This window comes from Lutra lutra, chromosome 8 (assembly GCF_902655055.1).
Source record: "Lutra lutra chromosome 8, mLutLut1.2, whole genome shotgun sequence".
Taxonomy (NCBI): Eukaryota; Metazoa; Chordata; class Mammalia; order Carnivora; family Mustelidae; genus Lutra; species Lutra lutra.
In genome coordinates, this window is record NC_062285.1 from 63,232,462 (window position 1) to 63,252,757 (window position 20,296).

The 20,296-nt window shown below is 39.0% G+C and overlaps 1 protein-coding gene across 7 annotated transcripts in view; it reads left to right on the forward strand.

The window, feature by feature from the left end:
- Window positions 1-20,296, forward strand: part of NELL2 (neural EGFL like 2) — a 405,295-nt gene that overhangs the window by 273,114 nt on the left and 111,885 nt on the right. The window lies entirely within an intron of this gene.

Consider the following 20,296-nt stretch of genomic DNA (forward strand, 5'->3'; position numbering starts at 1 on the left):
AAAAATAACTCTTTCCTCACTTATTATTCCTAATGAGTTTCTTCATTATGACTTTCCTGTTGATGTATGTTAGTTAAACGTCATCCTAAATTGGGACCCTTAAATAGGACATGATCCTTGCTTTAAAGGATGGTTCTAGAATGAAACCCACAAGAAACACCAACTATAAAATCTTCAATATTGGAATAGTGCCCTGTGGTAACCAAATCCACAGTGTGGCCATATGGCTGGGACAGTTAAGAGGTAGCATATTTACTTTTCATAAGATAACAACATTTCAAGGAAGAAGATAATTAGATTGATTAGGTCTTAACTTATTTGAGGTCTTAACTTATTAGAAGCTCACACTTAGACTTCAACAGATCTGGGATGCCTGGGTGGCTCAGTTGGTTAAGCATCTGCCTTCAGCTCAGGTTGTGATCCCAGGGTCCTGGGATCGAGTGCTCTATCAGGCTCTTTGCTCATTGGGGAGCCTGCTTCTCCATCTGCCTGCCATTCCCCCTGCTTGTGCTTGCTCTCTCTCTGACAAATAAATGCAATCTTTAAAAAAACAAATTAAAAAAAAAAAGAATTCAACAGATTTGATTTTGAATATTAGCTCCCCCAATTCAAAGTCTATGGCCTTAGATGAATTTTTTAATGCCTCACTTACCTCATCTGAAAGTGGAAATAACAATACCAATACCTATTTCAGAGGGTTGTTGTGAAAATTAAATCAAAGGACAAAGGAATTACATGTTATGGTACTTTAAATATTGTAAAAGTTCAACAAGTAGCTAGACATAAGCTTGAATATAAAGGCCAGACAAATGATGAGGCATTTTCCTGGTCATACCAACACTATTTGATTACACCAATATAAATTATATATACCCAAAGTAGTAGACTATTAAATATGCAAAATATGCATGTAAGTATTGGTGTTGTATGGATAATGGACCAACCGCAACATAATGAATGTGGCTATTAGTAACATAGGACCATGTGTTTGTGCTTCACTATTTATTATAACATGTAATCAATAGGCCTGTCTTTTTAAAAGATACTTTTTTTGTTGAGTCAGTACTATTTATGGGAAACTTTTCAGAAGGACAAAGCCAGGTTAGAAAAGAAATTTCTATTTTTTTAACATTCATCACGAATGTAAATTTGTACTATTTCATGGACTTACTCTTGGTGTAAAACCTTGTCATGTGTATAAAAATAAAAAAGATCCCAAATTTTAAAAAAGGGAGAAATTTCTAAAGGAAACTGATATTCTAAAACCTTCATGTACTCCTAGGTCTAGGTTAGGAAATAACAATTGCAGTGTAGTTGAAATGTATGACAATGTCAGCAAATAGAAGATAATGCAAGCCAGCCTATGTGGCTGCTGCTGATGTCTGGGGGAAGAGATTTGCTAATAAATATTTTCAGCCTGCATTTTTATTCAATTACCATACTATTCATAAGAATGAATGAGGAAAATAACCTTTTAACCCAGAAGTGCCAGTTTCCATGTATTATTTCATTGTACATGCTCAATCCATCTCTGAAATGCTGAGTCGGTCCATGAAGACCTTCTAGTAATGTGACTACGAAGGTGACATCTGTACATTTCCAAACCAACTTGCCTCTGGCGTCTTTATGATGCTCTCACCCCTGATTCCTTACTGCAGGACAACACAACCCTGTGTCCTACTCTTAAACACAGGATTTCTGTAACTGGGTCCTCATGTTTTAATCCTCTAAACATCAATCTCGTTTCAGCTAAGTCTATAACTAGATAATCCCATCAATAGGAAATATATCTTCAATAAACTTCTTTTTCTGATTCTTCTGAAGTGATTTCCACGTGATTTTTTTAAAAGATAAAACTAAACCCCGCTAATCCATTATTTTGCTTTTACAGTGGACTCTGTTAATATGCTGAAACTGAAATTATACCCTTTCATACATCAATTTGAAAGTTGTAATTTAGTCTATTTCTATAGAAATAGTTCTCGCCCGTAAGTAAAATTAATACAGTAGAATGAAATTATATTATTGGACCCTTTTTTGATCCAAATTTAGATATGCTTTATAAAATATCATGTCTCTTGAAATGTAACTGCATTCAAATAAAAGCCTGATATTATACAGTTATTCTACACTGAACGGAGAAGCTGTTCGTCTTAGCACTCAACTGCATATTTACTAGTCTCCAGACCTAGAAAACTTCAAATTATGAAATGAGATAAAAGACATGATGGGGGGGGGAAGCCCTTTGGTCAGAAGGAGACATTAATCTAGCTCATATCTTGAAAGCCTGCTCTCGCCTGGACACAGAGGGAGTCACACAATTCCGGGTGGACTTTACCGTCCAAGGGGGTAGAGGAGTAGAAAACTAACAAGTGGATGAGTGTTATCAAAGCCTAAATGTTTGCTAGGAGGCTACGTTTTTGATACCAGCACTGGGGACCTACTTAGATTATGTGATCAGATAAGGCCTCATGGGGTCACAAGGGAGGAAGAGCCCACAGAGGAATATCGCAGGTAGAGAAATTAGCAGTTCTAAATAGCCTGAAACAAAATGCTGACCAATAACTGAGAGCACTTCTCAGACCAGGAGAATTATATAGGTACAGTGGGATTGGAAATGGGAATGACAGATGTAGTCACTTCCGTCTCAGCTTGTATGAGACTGCATTTTGACCTTGATTGTGTCACGTGGGAAGTAGCTGAATGGTTTACCGCGGTCTCCCTCATGGTTGGGTATGCTACAGTTCTTTAGCAACCGCTGGATAACAGCAGAGTCCAAAAAATTCAGATAGGATTTACTGATTTTCATGACTTTCACTTGCAAAAGGGATTCTCCAACACCGATTGTATCATTAACTAACATTGCATGTTGTTAGATTTTAAAATGGAAAATTTTCTCCTCTGAGTACATTACTCTAGATACAGAGATTTATATCCTTATCTTGACTCATCATTCTTGATATTCACGTAGCGCTTCCATCTTGAGGTTTGGATAGCACTTAGCTGCCCTAATTTCTTACAAAGAATAAGAATATTAAATTGAAAAGTTCAGGTGGGTCCGATTCTTTTGTGTCGCTCTGGAATAAAGATCACTGTTCCCAGTCACTGTGTACTTGAATTACATATCAGCCCTCTTTTCACACTGAGCACATTCAACATTGATAATCAGGCACACGTCCTTTGCTTTTGACCTCCTCACCCATTTATTCTTTGGTTTCTGCTGATGATGCCAGACCATGGTAGAACATGTGAAGCCAATAAGAACATGATTAGTTCCATTTAATGATAATCGGCCTTCTGGTATGGTTTCCAGGAATATATTGCATCATTAAACCAGGAACCACTTATTTGCAAAATCAAAATCATCTGGTTGCTAATGTACTTTTGTTAACATATTGGTGTTCTCCATGGGGAGGAAGGAGTATGTTCCTTGACTGTGCTGGCAAAAAGAATCTGTGCTACTTTCTCCTAAGTGGGACACTTTTTAATACTAAGTTTAAGGTATTCAGTCTGCTAATCCCAGCCTTAGAATGGGAATTTGGTAATTGAGCTTTCTTAAGAAAGATAAAACAAGTTGTGTCTGCAGACCAGTGTGTCCCTTTGCATTTTTATTTTTTGTTTTGACAGCCTACGAGTAATTGGTGAAGGATTTTGGCTGGCAGCCAAACTTAGAACAGTCAACTATTACAATTGTTTGTGTCTGTATGTACTCTCAAGTGTCTATAGTTGAAATGAAATAAGTAACGAGTTTGTTGACCAGACTGCTATATACCAGGATTTTGGCCAATGCTTTATTTACTCAGTTCTGACTCTTCTGGTGTATCTATTTTTCTGTGAAGTATTTTGTGTGCTTTATAACAAGTGAGAACAGATTCCTGATTTAAAGCAAAACTTTGTTAAAAAGATTTACATTTCCATGCAAAAAAATTAGATAAAGCAGAATGCACGCATGGTACTTGAATTATGCTAAGTAATAAATGGCCACTTAGATTTGGGCTTTAATTTTTATACATTTATTTAGCAAAATATTGCCCAAAATATGCAGGCAGAGATTTGGATCGGAATGACAAGAAAAGCAGTTCTGAATTTCATAAAGCATTCATCAGGGAAACTGTATTGTCAGCAGCAGTAATTACAGTAGGTAATTGTGTCATTTACCCTGTTACAGACCACTGAGTGTGAGGAGCATGGGACACACCAGCTGTCACACCCTGTTAGCTTCCACGTTCTGGGATTTGCAAAATCACACTAGGACTTACTCTTGGTGAATGAGAGGAAAACAAAAATAAACTGAGATGAAAAACTATTACAGCTTTTATAGAGAGACTTTTCTGGAAAACAAAAAGTGTGAATTTCTGAAAAGTTGGAAGTCAGCATGGGCCTTCCCCCTCTTTCATGTTTGTTTCTTACAATCAAAGGCTATTGGGCCAGAATAAGTATAACTAAGAACCAGTTCTGCTGCTTATTAACTGTGACCTTGAGTAACTCATCTGACCTTGAGCCTCAGTTTCTTCATGTGGTCAATAAAATACTTGTGAAGGATGCACAATCTCTAACGTTCACTTTGCCTTTTACAATTTTGTTTCTCCTGGGAATGAATTCTCTTTCAGGTGCCACAGTTAACACCAGTGAACAAATTAGGGCCTCTGCCCTTGTGAAACTTACATTCTAATGAGGAGCACAGACTCTAAATACATAAGCAAACAATGCCATGGAGTAGAACAGATAGTGTTGTGAAGAAGGAGTCCAGGTAAGAAGGGGGTGCGAGGCAGAGCCTCTCTGAGGGGGCGCCCTCTGAGCAGAGACCTACAAAAAATAGGCCAGTAGAACATGAAAGTAGGTGGGTTAATAGCATCTCAAGAGGAGGGCCAACAAAGTGTGGTGACTATTCAGGGGACAGAGACTGTTTAGGACCCACATTGGCTTGGAGGGGGCGAGAGGTAGAGAACGGCTTCCCTGGGACACACTGTGGCCAGAGCAAAGACTGTCAGTTGTGTCCAGAATATGAAGAGAATCAGGAAAGGGTTGAGAGCAAGAGGATATCGTGGTCATTTTAAGTTTTGAAAAAATCATTCGGCCTGCTGTATGAAATAAAGGCCAGATGTGGGTATATTTGCAATTTAACAGAGTACTCTCAAATATATTGGTATTTGTGTGGCCACTTAAAAATGTCATGGAATTTCAAACTTATAGGGAAAATACTTTGTAGAGATACTAGAGAAGATTAATGATTACAAATGAGGTTCTTCTGATATCATTTTTTCTTTCTTAAATATTACCTTTGAGTTCCATTTTACCTTAGATAATAGAGAATTGACAGGAATAATTTCAAGGAAGGGAAAAAATGCTAACTTCATTTGTGCCGGCAAACTTGAGTTTTTGAACCCAATTCAGGAAAGACTGTGAGATATGATAATGTGTTGCTGGGTGTGATTAAACACAGGATAGTGAATACTTTTCTAGGTATTTTTGTCTAGAATCATTGAAGGGGGACAGAGAGAGAAGAGTTCAGGAGTATAAATCCAGTCAGACCTGAAGAAAGCCTTTCGTTACAAGTATTCAGCATTCAGGCCAGGAGCTTCTTACAACATTCTAGATGGAGTTTTCTCTTCTGTTGGTAGATCATGCCAAACTGATTTATTTTTTACGCCTGAAAACATTCAATCAATGAACATGGAAGGAGCATTAATTTCTAGTCAAGCACTGCCAAGCACTCGGGGTATAGCAAGGGTATGTGCAGAAAGCATGGTGGTGATACTATGTCTGACTAGAGAGCTAGCAATCTCCTTTCAAAGCTGTATTTGCACTTCAAATACACATTCTATCTTGACTTAGATGTGTAGGGATGGCTAGGGAGTTGATTGGTGCCAATGATGGCAGGGCAGATTCTAACTGTTCTTTGTTATGTCAGCTAGAATATAAAAACAAAACACATCTTCCTTGTCATCAAGGAGATCATAACCTAGAAACAAAGAGTGGTAAATAAATAGCTGCAATCCAGGGTGTTCGGTGGTATGATGGAGGGAAGCACAGCATGCTAAGAAACCAGGTGAGGCAAAGATGCTGAGCCATGAAAGTGATGAGGTAGCAAAGGGAATGGGAATTTAAAGAAAGAGGACAAATCAATCTCTGTGCTCCTTTCTGTCCCCAAAATAAATATATGATTAACATCAGTATTGAATTTTTCCTAACATTTAGTAATTCAGGAATGAATATATACATATATATGTATCTGAATGATTTATGTCTTCTCTTCTAGAGAAGTCTGTGTCTCAGAGGTTTCCAATCACGATCCCATCATTCTGTTTTTTCTAGCTCTGGGACTTTTAAGAATGGTCATGTCCCACTTCCCAAATACTCATTTGACTGTGTGTCTTAGTCTGTTGCCGCTGTAACAAAATACCCTAGAGTGGGTGGCTTAAAAAACAAACATTTACTTCCTCCTAGTTGTGGAGGCTGGGAAGTCCAAGATGAAGGTGCTGGCAAGATTCTTGTTTGGTGACAGCCCACTTCCTGGTTCCCAGATGACTGCCTTCTCTTGTGTCCTCACATGTGGAAGGGGTGAAGGAGCTCTCTGGGGTCTCTTTTGTAAGAGCACTGATCCCATTCATGAGGTTTCCACCCTTGTGACTAGTCATCTTGCAAAGGCTCCACCCCCCTAATACCATCATACTGGGGGTTAGACTTCAACATACGAGCTTTGGTCTTCAACATATGAGCTTTAGGTCTGCATTGAGTTTATCATGTCTTGGAGTAGAATGGGCTGCGGATGGAGAATTCGGAGTCAGGTGAGAAGACAGAGAAGCAGAACCGGTCAGCAGAGAAGTAGTCATCCTCAACTCGGTCAGTCTGCCACAGAGGCCCAGGATGCTACTGGCACCAGCAGCTCTCCCTTGGTCACAGCAAATATTTCCATTTTGCCTCTTGCCATCTTCCTTTGTCCCACTTTATCTTAAAGGGACATTCTGAGTGAGTGAATGGGTTTTTATCATTTGTGGGAAGATAAATGGGACCTATTTAAATAACACGGAAAGCAGGAGCCTTTCAGTATGTTTCCATGCCAGTTGTACCAGATCGAGGCCCCCAGAGAAGGGGCGGGAGGGAAGACGGCAGAGATGAGGGAGGTGCTGGGCATAATTAGCGGAGGGAAGAATGAGAGCCATGAGTACAAAGAGCCAATGTTTTCCCAGAGCAGGACATTGCTGATTGTAATTAAAATACACACTTGCGGTCGGGGAGAAGATTATGAGTTACAACTTTTTAAAAACTTTTAATTGCTACTGTGAAGAATAAAAGAAAGTGGGATGAGTAAATTGGAGAGGAGGGTCAGTAAAGCTTGTGGTTTGGAAGCAAGGGCAGGAAGTCAAGATGTCAGAAGATGTATAGGAAAAAAGAGAAGGGAGGCTTAGGACAGGTAGGATCCGGATTCTTCCTCACTTGTTCCTGTGCTGCTGTTCCCCAAGCTATCCATCTACCGGTCTTGAGGTCAAATTTCTACTGAGAGCCAGGCAGCAATCTGATCGGGCTCCCAGAGGACAAATAATAGGGATAAGGAGAAGGGAAGAGTTGTCAGCTGGTTGAGGTGGGGTGCACGCTACTCAGGGAAGGGGAATGATGACGGATTGGCAGATCAAAGTCTTTTTCCAATTCCTCTGAACATTTTTGGTGATTCCTGGGGCAAGAGCCCCCTTGGTGAGAAACAGAGAGAAAAGAATCACTGCATTTGAAGGAAACTCATCAAGGAAAAGTGAGTGATTCAGAATGAGGTTTAGAGTAAAAGCCATTTCAAATTCTTGAAAAGAATATAACATAAAAAGAAGAGGCACTCTAACCATATTGCCAGAAGAGAAAATCCTTTTGGATCTTAGAAAAGGCGGCTTTCTAAATGACAGAAAAAAGATTTTGCTATACTCCTAAATTGGTTCCTGTCTCTCAAGAACTAAACAAAACACAGGTGTAAATGAGTCCCCATCTTGCTACCTAACATCTGTACATACCCAGTGCAGAGAAATGAGGTACAAACATACATGTACATGTACACACACACACACACACACACACAATACTCTTATATGATATATTCATGCACACACATCTATATGCATACACATAGATCATTTATGTGTATTTTTTTTAAAGATTTTGTTTATTTATTTGACAGATCACAAGTAGGCAGAGAGGCAGACAGAGAGAGGGGGAAGCAGGCTCCCTGCTGAGCAGAGAGCCCAATGCGGGCCTTGATCTCAGGACCCTGAGATCATGACCTGAGCTTAAGGCAGAGGCTTTAACCCACTGAGCCACCCAGGCGCCCTGTGTATTATTTTTTATGAGGAAACAACAGCTATAAATATCTTCATGAAGAGGATTCTGCCTTATTTATCTTATAACAATCACAACTCTAAGCATAGAACTTGACACATTTATAATATCAATAAGCATTATTGCAATTAGAAATATTAAAAGGTATTAGCTCTAAAATATCAAAGATAATTAAATGCACTGTACACAGTACACACAGAAGCTTGAAATAGAAGTTCACAGAAGATATCCATATCTGATGTTTTATCAAGGTTACAGAAAAACAATATATATAATTGTTCCGACTAGAAAACAGTCTCCTGTCTTGTATTTTGCTGTGGTAGAGACTCCAATAACATGCTGTAAGAGATAGATTTTTGTAATGAAGCTCATTATAAAAGTTAAGTCACAGAGTGAAAAGGTTGATGGATTTTCTTTGTCCCATAGTCCCAGCACTTTAAAATTGAGGAATCATTTTATTTTCTGTAAGATGAATGGTCAGAATACAGTATCTGATCCAACTGTGGAAATCTTCTAAGATCATTTGAAACTGCAGTGGGAAGGCTGTCTAGGTTGAAATACTGTGGTTGTTTTTCCTAGATAACTTTATATTTTATTTTATTATTTATTTATTTTATATTTTTAGAGAGAAAAAGAGGGGAATGGGGCATGGGAGAGGGCGAGAGAGAGAATCTTCAGCAGACCTCACACCCAACATGGAGCCCAATATGGGGTTCGATCTCACAATCCTGAGATCATGACCTGAGCTAACATCAAGAGTCTTTGCTTAACCAAGTGAGCCATCCAGGCACCCCATTAATTTTATATTTTAAAAATTCCCTTTTTATATGGTATGTTGTTCTGAGACACTTGTTCTGGTATAGTTTGTTAAATATACTCTTTAATCTTATTGGAGTTTCTTGTGGGTATTAAAGCAGAGCAGGCCTTAAGAGCTTTCAGTGAAAGAATGGATTACATGGTATTAGGTGGGGATGATTTTTTTTTCCAGCAGAAGTTTTCACTAGCTTAATGAACACCTTTCCTTTCTTTCCAATAAATCTAAATAAATGAAAGAACATGCCTCTTCCCAAATTTAGGGGGAGCACTGACATGAGAACATAGGAACAACAAGCTTGAACTTTTTCTTTGGTGAAGTTAAGTATCATGGTGTTTTGCCTTGCATAGGTACTGCTCTAAATGATAAATCCCAGACATAGTACATGGACTTGGGGTGGATACAATGTAAAATATAAAATACTGCATGTGAAATACTCTGAGAAACTGAAAAAGTTGATTTTTTTTTTTTTTTTTTTTTTTTTTTTTTTTTTTTGTAGATTGAAACCTATCATTCACTCAGGTACTTTTAGCAAGTGCCCAAAATGTGTCAGGTGTTATGGCAAGAACTGGGGATTCAAAGATCTCTAATAAAAATTCTCTGTCTCAAGGAATATACTGACTAAGAGAGGATGGGCGAGAGCATGGGTAATCCCCGACTGTGTGATAAGGCCTCGTCTGATAACTCATGAAACATCGTTCTAAGTGCTTTGCCTGCATCACCTCAGTTAGTCCTTGCAACTTCATGAAGAACGTCGTGCGACAATCCCTTACGTACAGTTCTGAACTCCAAAAACCAGACAGCTCCAGAAGTTGAATGTTTATTTTTAAAATTCATTTGGAAGCAAAATTTAATCTGGTGGGATGCTATTTCTCATCTTTGTTTATCCAACGTGAAATGAATAGTCATACTTTCACTACAGAAATATCGGTTTGATTACTGAGTACTGTCCCAGATCCTGCTGGAGATTTTACTCACAAATCATTTTTAGACCCATTTAACAGAGGAGGAAACTGATTCGGATAAATTAAATGATTTGCCCAAGATGTGACAGCAAGTAAAAGGCAGAGCCAGGATTGATCAGAGGCAACCTGACTCCAAAGTCCAAACTCTTAAATATCGTATATTTTAGCTTTCAAATGCTATGAGGGAATTGAGCACAAGCGCTATGAGGTTCATCTAAGTTTTAAGGAAAGTTTTCTAAAGAAAGAGGCATTGTTTGGCTGAAGTGGGAGATTAGTCGGAGAGTTAGACAAAGAAAATGAGGAAGGGCTTTCTGGGCAAAAAGTAGGGACACTTGAAATATACAGCAATTGGCTGGTATGATACTTGGTCTTTAGTAGAGACTCAGTAAATGATATTTTAAAATGACGCAATGGGGGAGTTTTACGTGGTGCCCTTTGGTGAAGCAATGTGTCATAATGGAAGCTTTTGATGAGTAGGCTGTGCCTTGAAGGCTGGTAAGAACAATGGTATAGCTCTGAAAAAATTAAGAGAGAACAGAGAACGGGGAAGAGAAGATCACATTTTATTTGAAAAGTCATTGTGATAATGGTTTGGAGATGGACAAAACAGGAGGCAGTATTGTCATCATGAAGCTATTGCAATATTCCGAAGGAAAAGGAAATATTTCGTGCCCAAATTTGGGCAACTGAAAAGCAGGGGGATGGCGAGAGGGGCGAGGAGTTTGGAAAGGAGAACAGCCAAGGAAGTAGAATCCTGATGAATTGGTCCCTGGACGTAGTGGGTGACAGGAGGGGAAGAGAAGTCTGTGGTGACCCCCAGGTTCCCGGTTGGGGAAGAAGAAAGTCTTCAGGGTGGATTGAGCTATAGATTCATCTGTGGGTGGGAAATCTGAGAATGTTCCTTCCTGATGATCTGGAAGTCTTCTGTGAAGTTATTGTTAGGGTTATGTGCCACCAGTGAAGGACTGAGGATGGGGCAGGCATTTGAAGAGAGAGCAGCATACCTGCTGAGGGCAGTAGAAGAGAAAGCAGATGTGCAAACTGTCACTATAGAGTATCTTGAATTTGTGCGTTAGCAAATCTCTAAATGTTTTGTATGTCTGATTGAGATACACTTTATAGTTACTGATTCAGTCTTTAACAGATATTCATTGGAGACTAATTTGTGCCTGTCATTGTGGAGATGTCAGGGGTCATTGATGAATTAGATCTAAGGTTTGCTATCTAGGTGGCTATCTGACAGTTTTGGGGTGGGGAGTATTTATTCAGTTGATTGTCAGCACTGATAGAGTAAATTCAATTTCCTAATACGACTTTGCTTTTATATTTTGACATCTATTTTTTTCTTACCCAAATCAAACCAGAGCAGACCAAAATAAGAGCAAGAATAACGAAGTTCCTAAAAGTAAGAAACACTCTTCTCTATTTATCTCACCACTCTCTCACTCCCAGTCACCCAGATTTGAAACTTGTGTTATTTTCAAAGCCTTATTCTTGTTTGAAAAACTGATTCGCTGTGGTTCACCCATCAGTTCTATGTCAAAATTTACTCCTCTTCCACCATTGTTTTCTCCATTCTTCTTCAGGCCCGCTCCTCAACAGAGTTTCATTCCACAAAAGCGTAGGGATAGGGATGAAGAAAATGAATAAGACAAGATTCCTGCCCAAAAGAATCGTGAACCTTATGATCTGGCGCCAATTTCCCGATGATTCTTCCTGTAGGACTTCCATAGACCGCACGCGTACATTGCTCAGCTGGGCGCTGGCCAGGCGATGAGCTCTGTTTTATTTGTTTTGCAACTATTCCCTTTCTCCTGCTCAGCGTTGTGCAGACTCCTGTCTCAACTCCCAGGGATAATCCAACTCGGACTCAAAAGAAGAATCAAAAGGAAGAAAGGACTGACAATGTTGGCTTGCTACCATAGGACACCCACTTTAGTTAAGGAGACTGGGTCCCTCGTCCTCCACACACGGCTGTTCCTTTCCCTCCAAGTCAATGCCCATTTTACCATGCGCCTTTCACTGTCCAGCTGAAGAGGCTTTGTATTGCCTGCCAGAAGAAGTCATGTTGCATTCCTGACCCTCTCCACACCAATGGCTCCCTGTTCCCTTTCGGTCGTCACCTGTGCCAGCTCGGCCTCTACAGGATCTGCCGTGATCTGTAAGCTTTTACCTGTTGCACCCGTGTTCTCTCCATGCAGAATGCTTTTCCCCATCTTTCCCCTTTTCCTCTTAAAACCCTTCCCATCTTTCAAGAATCACTTGTTTGGCCCACTGCCTACATAAAACTTTCCTAGACCTCTCAGTTAATCCTTACCTCTCCCTCTTTAAGCCCTACAAGATCATTATTTATAGAGGTTGTAGTTTTTTTTTTTTAAGATTTTATTTATTTATTTGACAGAGATCACAAGTAGGCAGAGAGGCAGGCAGAGAGAGAGGAAGGGAAGCAAGCTCCCTGCTGAGCAGAGAGCCTGATGCGGGACTCGATCCCAGGACCCTGAGATCATGACCTGAGCCGAAGGCAGCGGCTTAACCCACTGAGCCACCCAGGTGCCCAAGAGGTTGTAGCTTTTTAAAACACGGAAGGCAAATCCTGGCCTTGTCACTTCCTAGCTCCATGATGTTGGGCAAGATACATATTTTCTCTAAGAAAGCTCTGTATTCCCATTTGTAGAACAGGAATAATAATAGTGCCTCCCAGGAAAGACTTCTATGAAGACTGAAGGGGATAATGCGTATAAAATACTTAGTACCGTGTTTCATAACATCTAGTAAGTGCCTAATAATTAGCTAATGTCATTATGGTTACCCTTACTATTGTTTTCTCTCTTAAAGCACTAAACGCTTTAGAGAATATATCATAGTCTTCTATTCATATCACCAATCCCGTGATAGATCAAAAGTTTCTTGAGGTCACAAATCCCAGTTCATGCCTCTTTGCGTTCTCCAGAGCACGCGTGAATCACGTAGAGAAGCTTCATAAATGTGTTGAAAGAAAGAATACAAATCAACTGCTGACAGTTACAAGAATTTTGTTGCCCTACAATGTGTTTGGATAAAGAGTATTTCATGAAACTCCAAAAAAAGCAAAGCAGGTTTTTTGCTGTAAAATCAGAATTTGGATTAGCTTGCAAAATTCTATAAAGATAGAGGGGAAATTTGAGTGTGCTTTGGTTGTTAAGATGCTTGATCAAATAAGGCTGAGGAAGAAAGACTGAGCATACCAGTGAAAGGACTAGAAGAAAATAAACCAAGCATGTCAGAGGAAAGTAGTCTGAACAAATTCCTAGTTGCCAAACAAAATGAAGAATAATAAGAAGTCAGTATTGAATTGGTGTGGTCAGTGAACGGGAAACTTGAGCAGTGAATACAAAATACTTGGCTGTTAAAAATGCATTTTAGTGGGTTTGCTGCCAATGTGGACATTGAATAGGGTTAAAGTATAATTTCTTGTAGTCCCTTTAATAGTGTTAAAATTAGGTTTCCGTTAAAATGACATTGTGGTAGATTTTCCTCTGTAATGTAAAGTGAATAAGGTAATCGTAAGAAACAAAATGAATAGCTTTTGGTAAGTATGATAGCAGGCATTTTTTTCTCCCTTGATGTAACCATTGAGAGTAGTACATTTTAGAAATCAAAGACATGTCCCAAATGCATTTGATTTCAGAAACGATTATGAAAAGAGAAAGCTGTGTGAGACATCTACATTTTCTCACAGAATTGAAATAGAGAAGAAAGGACATTATTTAGCTAATAAAGTCAAAAGAAACTTTCCCACTGAAGTAGATAATAAGATGAGAAAGTAACTAATATTTATCAAGTAACTATTATTTGCCAGGGTCTTTACATCCATCATGGAAGTTAACTCTTTACAACAGTTTTCTAATCTAGGTCTTAATCTCTTCATTTTAAACTTAGAAAGACTGGCTTACTTTCTCAAGTAGTTCAATGAGAACTAGGAGAAAATGGCATAAAAAATCAAGCTTGATGTGTAGGGGATCCAGGGTAGCTCTGTCGGTCGGTTAAGCATCAGACTTTGGCTCAGGTCATGATCTCTGGGTCCTGGGATCCTCCTGGAGTAGACTCCACTCACAGTGGGGAGTCTGCTTCTCCCTCTCCTTCTTCCTCTGCCCCTCCTCTGGCTCATGAACACTCACTCCCACTCTATCTCTCTCAAATAAATAAAATCTTAAAAAAAAAATCAAGCCTGTCTAGAAAACTTACGTATCACACTGCCTCCCTGCTATTGCTCGTTAAAATAGTACATAATTTTCTCATTTTTTTCTCCTTTGTCATTTATATTTAGTTATGATTCTAGTACAGAACAGTTGATGGAGGACATTTTAAACCGTTCAGTGAATTGTAACAATGCCCCAAGAGTCAGTAGTCATCAGGACATGCATGTTTTGATTGCAGCGTTATGTACTGCTGGTGACAGTGGACACAATGTCTTCATAAACCAGACAACTAAACATCGAGGGCAAGGAAGGAGGGTGAAGAAATGAAGGAGTTCCAGTGCTTTTTGATAGACCCCCAAACCCTCTACCACTTGTTGAATTGTAATACAGAACATTCTCGATATTCAGTTTGTGCTCATCTTGAAAACTCTCCATAGAATAATTACTGTGTGACTGTAGTAAGGAGCTCTGGACAAGTCCAAAGAGTTGCTTAGTTGGATAAATAGAAATGGCTTGTTTCGGGGCGCCTGGGTGGCTCAGTGGGTTAAGCCGCTGCCTTCGGCTCAGGTCATGATCTCAGAGTCCTGGGATCGAGTCCTGCATCGGGCTCTCTGCTCAGCAGGGAGCCTGCTTCCTCCTGTCTCTCTGCCTGCCTCTCTGCCTGCTTGTGATCTCTGTCTGTCAAATAAATAAATAAAATCTTTAAAAAAAAAAAAGATGGCTTGTTTCATCTGAGGACTCACAGTGTTGCCATTCTTTTTTTTTTTTTTTAAGAATTATTTATATATTTGAGAGACAGAAAGCAGGAGCAGAGAGTACAGCAGAGGGAGAGGGAAAAGCAGTCTTCCCTCTGAGCAGGGAGCGCAATGCGGGGCTGGATCCCAGGACCCTGGGATCATGACCTGAGCCGGAGGCAGACGCTTAAGTGACTGGGCCACCTAGGTGCCCCTTGCCATTCTTTTCAGAGTAAAATAAGAGGTCTCAGTATTGCAGACCCATGGCCTGTCTTGTTCTGATGGCCTTCACCGGCTGGTATGGGTAACTATATACTTACTTTGGTGGGAATAGGTATGAATGAAACTCATGGGTAAGTTTCCACAACCTTATTGATATCTTACGGCCAGCAATCCAAACTACAGAAATATAAGAGGAAAATGACTAAGGAGCTCTACATTTTTTAGATAAATCATCCTTCTAAACAAATAGTTTGATAGTTTTATTTAACAGCTCCTCAAGAATAATTTACTCTTCTGCGGGCTTTCTTGCTCCAAGATTTATTCAGGTTTAAGCCTGAGGGAACTTGTTCCAGGTTTCTAATAAGCAGATAATAGTTAAGACCTGAGGTAGGTTGTCACTACATTTACAGCCATATCCTGCCACATTCAAAGAGAGAATTTTCTCATTGTAAATGTATATTATAGTAAACACTTGGGTCGGGGAAAGTGAAAGAAGCTTTCTTTGTGGCACTTACACCTGTATGTTAATGATAGCTGCTGTTTTTCCAACATTTCTGGATTTGGGCAGGAGAGTAGAAGATGCAGCATAGACAATATAATTCTTGGGACTGAAAAGAAATCCCTCAGAGGAAAAGAAAGATTCTCTGAGGATAGTGAAGGTATATTATAATCCATTACCTGAAGAGCAGAATCTAGAGTAGAAAGGTGGCAGAGAATCTAGTATACTGCTGGGGGGTGTGGAGCAGAATTTACCAGAAGCAGTGGGCTTTCTTATCAGGACCTGGCCAGGTGTCAGAAGAGAAGACTCTTGGATACTGGGGGTGTCTGTTTGCCAAACTGCATTAATGTTGATCTTCCAGAGATTTTTCAGTTGGGGGAATGGGTGCTTGAGTCTAAGTTCTCTGAGTTGGTCACTTTGTTTTACAAACATTTGTATTTGACGGTATTGGTATCTTCTTTTTCTTTTAAAAACTCTCAGTCTTGTGAAAATATAGATTTTCATATGAACAGAAAGTACCTCAGTGTTTTGCCCTAAAGAGTTCTATAATTTTAATAGTGCACCTAAAGTCCTAAGAATACTAGAAAATAGGGGCGCCTTGGGTGGCTCAGTCAGTTAAGCATCTGCCTTCAGCTCAGGTCGTGATCCCAGGGTTTTGAGATCGAGTTCCACATCTAGCTGCCTGCTCACCCTGCTCAGTGGGGATTCTGCTTCTCCTACTCCTTCTGCTGCTCCCCTTGCTTGTGCTCTCTCTCTCTGTGTCAAATACATTTTAAAAATCTAAAAAAAAAAAAAAAAAAAAAAGAACACTAGATAATACAAAAGAGAGAGAACTTCCTAATTGTGAAGCAATGGAGGACTCCACATATGACAAGAAGACATTAAATGATTGTAAGCATTAAAACCCAAAACCTTTGGGCAATTACATAGAAAAACACTGGGATTAAAAAAAAAAAAGATTGAGGGAAAAACAAACATTAAATATGTCTGGTTATTGGCATATTGCCATATGTCAATATTGGCATATTGACTGCCTGGCAATCAATAACCTAGGTTTTGGAGTCCGATGTGATTCACAGCTCTACTTCTTACTAGCTGTGTGATCTCAGGCAAGCTACTTGACCTCTCTACAAGCCTAGTTTAAATTTTTTTTTTTTTTTGCAAATAATGATAAGATTTCCCAATTAATATGAGAATTAAATGAGATAGTATGCATGTAGTAAGTAGTAAACATTGAATTACAGCTATGGCATTAAATCATTCAGGATCATTCACATGTGTGTAAGAGGCTCAGTCAAGATTCCAAAAAGAAAAGAAAAAAGCAAAAGTGCATGAATGCTGTTTCATTTTGGAACCTGCACCTTTCCAACAGATGTCACAGTATCCACATCAAATGCTCCATTCTCCGTGAAGTCATTCTTGAATTCCTACCTGACCCAACAGAAATTATTTCTCCCCCTTTTGATCTCTACAGCTCTCTGTAAACAGAGGTTTCTTCTTTACTTCATTATTTCTCATTACAAAGCCATGTTTTAAAGGCATTTGTGTTTTTGTCTTATCTCCCCAACTAAACTGTAAGCTCTTTGAGGGAGCTACCATTTATAATCACAATTTTTATAATCACGTTTTTAATCCCAAGAAAATTCAAATACACAGTAGACCTTGAAGAGAATTGTATGTAATTGAACTGAAGTGTAGATATATTTAAATTACTTTTCACTCCTATTTTCTGTAGTATTTGCATTTTGTATCAGTGAAATTCTTGAATAGAACATTTGCTATGTGTGTTGTTATGTCTGTGTTGAAATCATAGTAAGAAAAGCTAAGTGAATTTTAATGTGGCCGTTTTGTCTTTAGATAGAACATTCATTCTGGAAACAGCTCAATATGAATACCAAATTTCAAGCTCAATTTAAGTCCAACTGTATGTAACTATGACCAATGACCTGTTAGGTATAGAGTCTTAAAATGATTTTAGAGACATTAAGCTACTCAAGTTAGGAGTTCATCAGTGAAACTGAAGCATTATTGTTCTATGTGACATTTGCATTTAGATAAATCCAAGTGTATATATTATCACTTTTTTTTTCTGTAGAGGAATTTGAATGTATTGACCCTTGTCACTGGTATGAAATCAGTTTTACAGAGTACATAAAGATGCATAGCAAATTATGGAACAAAGGACAGATCTTTGCCAGCTAGCAATATAAGATGATTGGTTCTACATATAATGTATTGTGATGATTGACAACTACATTACTTTTGTTTAGTACTGTTGAGTGATGTTTTCTTCCTGCATGTTTATTTTTTCCATTTTATTTAGATTTAAAATGTATAGATACAACATGTGATCAATTTTGATTAAAATAACCATATGCAATTCTTTTTAATGAAGAACATTTAGAGAGAGGCGTATTTGGTTACAATCCCAGCTTTTATCTGGACTGTCATGTCACATGAACAATGAAAATTTTAACTGAGAATGTGAAAATAGCATTGAGTCTTAGGAACTGGATATTGTGAACATCAGATCTGAAATGTCTGCTTTTCAATATATAGGAAATAACACTTGACATTCATTTACTACTACATCCTACCATGCTCTTCTCAAACACTGCAACATAATATTGATTTAACCTTATCTTAATATTTCCCTCCTTATTTTATTTAACTTATTGTATGTTACAAATGTTAGAGAGAGTATTAAAAAAGGAGAGGCTGACTGGTGGGTTGCTGGTAGAGTCCTTAGGGATATGTGAGTCAGGGAAAGGCTAAGAAGTTGACATTTGACCAAAACTGGACATAGAGCAGCAATAATTATCTACTTATTGAGATGACCTTATAGAATAGAATATTTGCTCCTTGCCTCATTCATATTCTGTTTTGTGGAGGGCTACCAAATTAAAGTTAATTCTTCTATGAGACATAAGCATTTTTTTAAAAAGATTTTATTTATTTATTTGAGAGAGACAGACAGAGCACAAGCTGTGCAGGGTAGGGTGGGCTGCAGAGGGAGAAACAGACTCTCCAGTGAGCAGGGAACCTGACATGGGGCTCGATCCCAGGACCTTGAGATCAGGACCTGAGCTTAACCCACTGAGCAGACACTTAACCCACTGAGCCACCCAGGCACCTTGAGACATAGGCATTTTTAAAGACTTCCTCAGGTCGCAGTTCACTGTTAGTCAATGGTTCTAAGTATAACCAACTTTTAAGTAGTGTGAAAAATTTTAAAGTGAGAGTGTAAAGGAATTAATATTTTCTGTTTTCGAGGTATGTCTTGCTACCTTAAATAATTTTTGAAATATCCCAAACAAAATACCACCACAGTAAAATTAGTTTAGAAAAACATTTTCAGTACCCTTCTATTTGGCATCTTGTCTACAACTAAATGAATTAGGATTGGTTTGAGTTATAACAGCAGAGGAAGTATCCTGTAGTTTTCTTCCTTTGGTCATTTATTCTTTTAATTATTTATTTAAGAAACATTCTTTGAATGCTGAATTAAATACAAATAAAAATACAAAATTCTTGGGGCGCCTGGGTGGCTCAGTGGGTTAGGGCTCCATGATCTCAGGGTGTTGGGATCGAGCCCTGCATCGGGCTCTCTGCTCAGCAGGGAGCCTGCTTCCCCCTCTCTCTCTGCCTGCCTCTCTGCCTACTTGTGATCTCTGTCTTCTCTCTCTGTCAAATAAATAAATAAAATCTTTTTAAAAAAATACAAAATTCTTGTCCAAAAATCAATGGTTCCTCATAGGGCACGAAGATGGAGAATCAAGGAGAAATAGACATTTCTGATAAAATACAATAACAGAGCCTTATATATGGTGGTAGGGAAAACAGCCAGCAGCCCCTAACTCTGCAGGAGGGGGCAAGAAAGGTATTTGCACATAAAACAAGACTTTTCAGTGTGATCTTTAGAAGTGGTAAGGGTTTGCCAGGAGAGTACCCAGAGCAGGCACCCCAGACACAGGGAACAGTAAGGTGTGTGCGGGTGTATTTCAAAACCTGAAAATTTTCTCTAGCCTCGAATTGCTCGGGAGCATGCTTCCTCATTTCAGTGACCTCGAAAGTAAATGACAACAGGGGTAACCAGATCCCGGGTTGTGTAATTAATGAAAGTGTGTGGGAATCATTATACTGGGGGCTAAGCTGCCTCCTGTTAGGCCCCTCCTCTACCCAGTGAGGTCCGTCTAATTAAGAAGACAACCAAGGCAGGGATGAAAACAGCATCAAATCAACCAGCAGCTGTCTTTAAAGAGCCTACGGCTGTCCATATAGAGATTTATAGATTAACTGCAGCACTTTGAATTGCACTGGGAAGGAAATCGGCAGCAGGTGCAGACTTCAGAGTCAAGATTTATTTTGCTTCAGGCAGCCAGACCCAGAGGTAGGTAGACTGCCCATTCCTGGCCCTCTGAAATTTGGTAGTGGTCCAATGGTAGCCCCTGTCAGGAGACCTATGTGAAATCCAGGTACTTTCCAAGCTATCGTCGATGGGCATGAATTTATTAAAAAAAAAAAAAAACGATGAAAGTTTCTGATACTAGATAATAAAGGTAGAA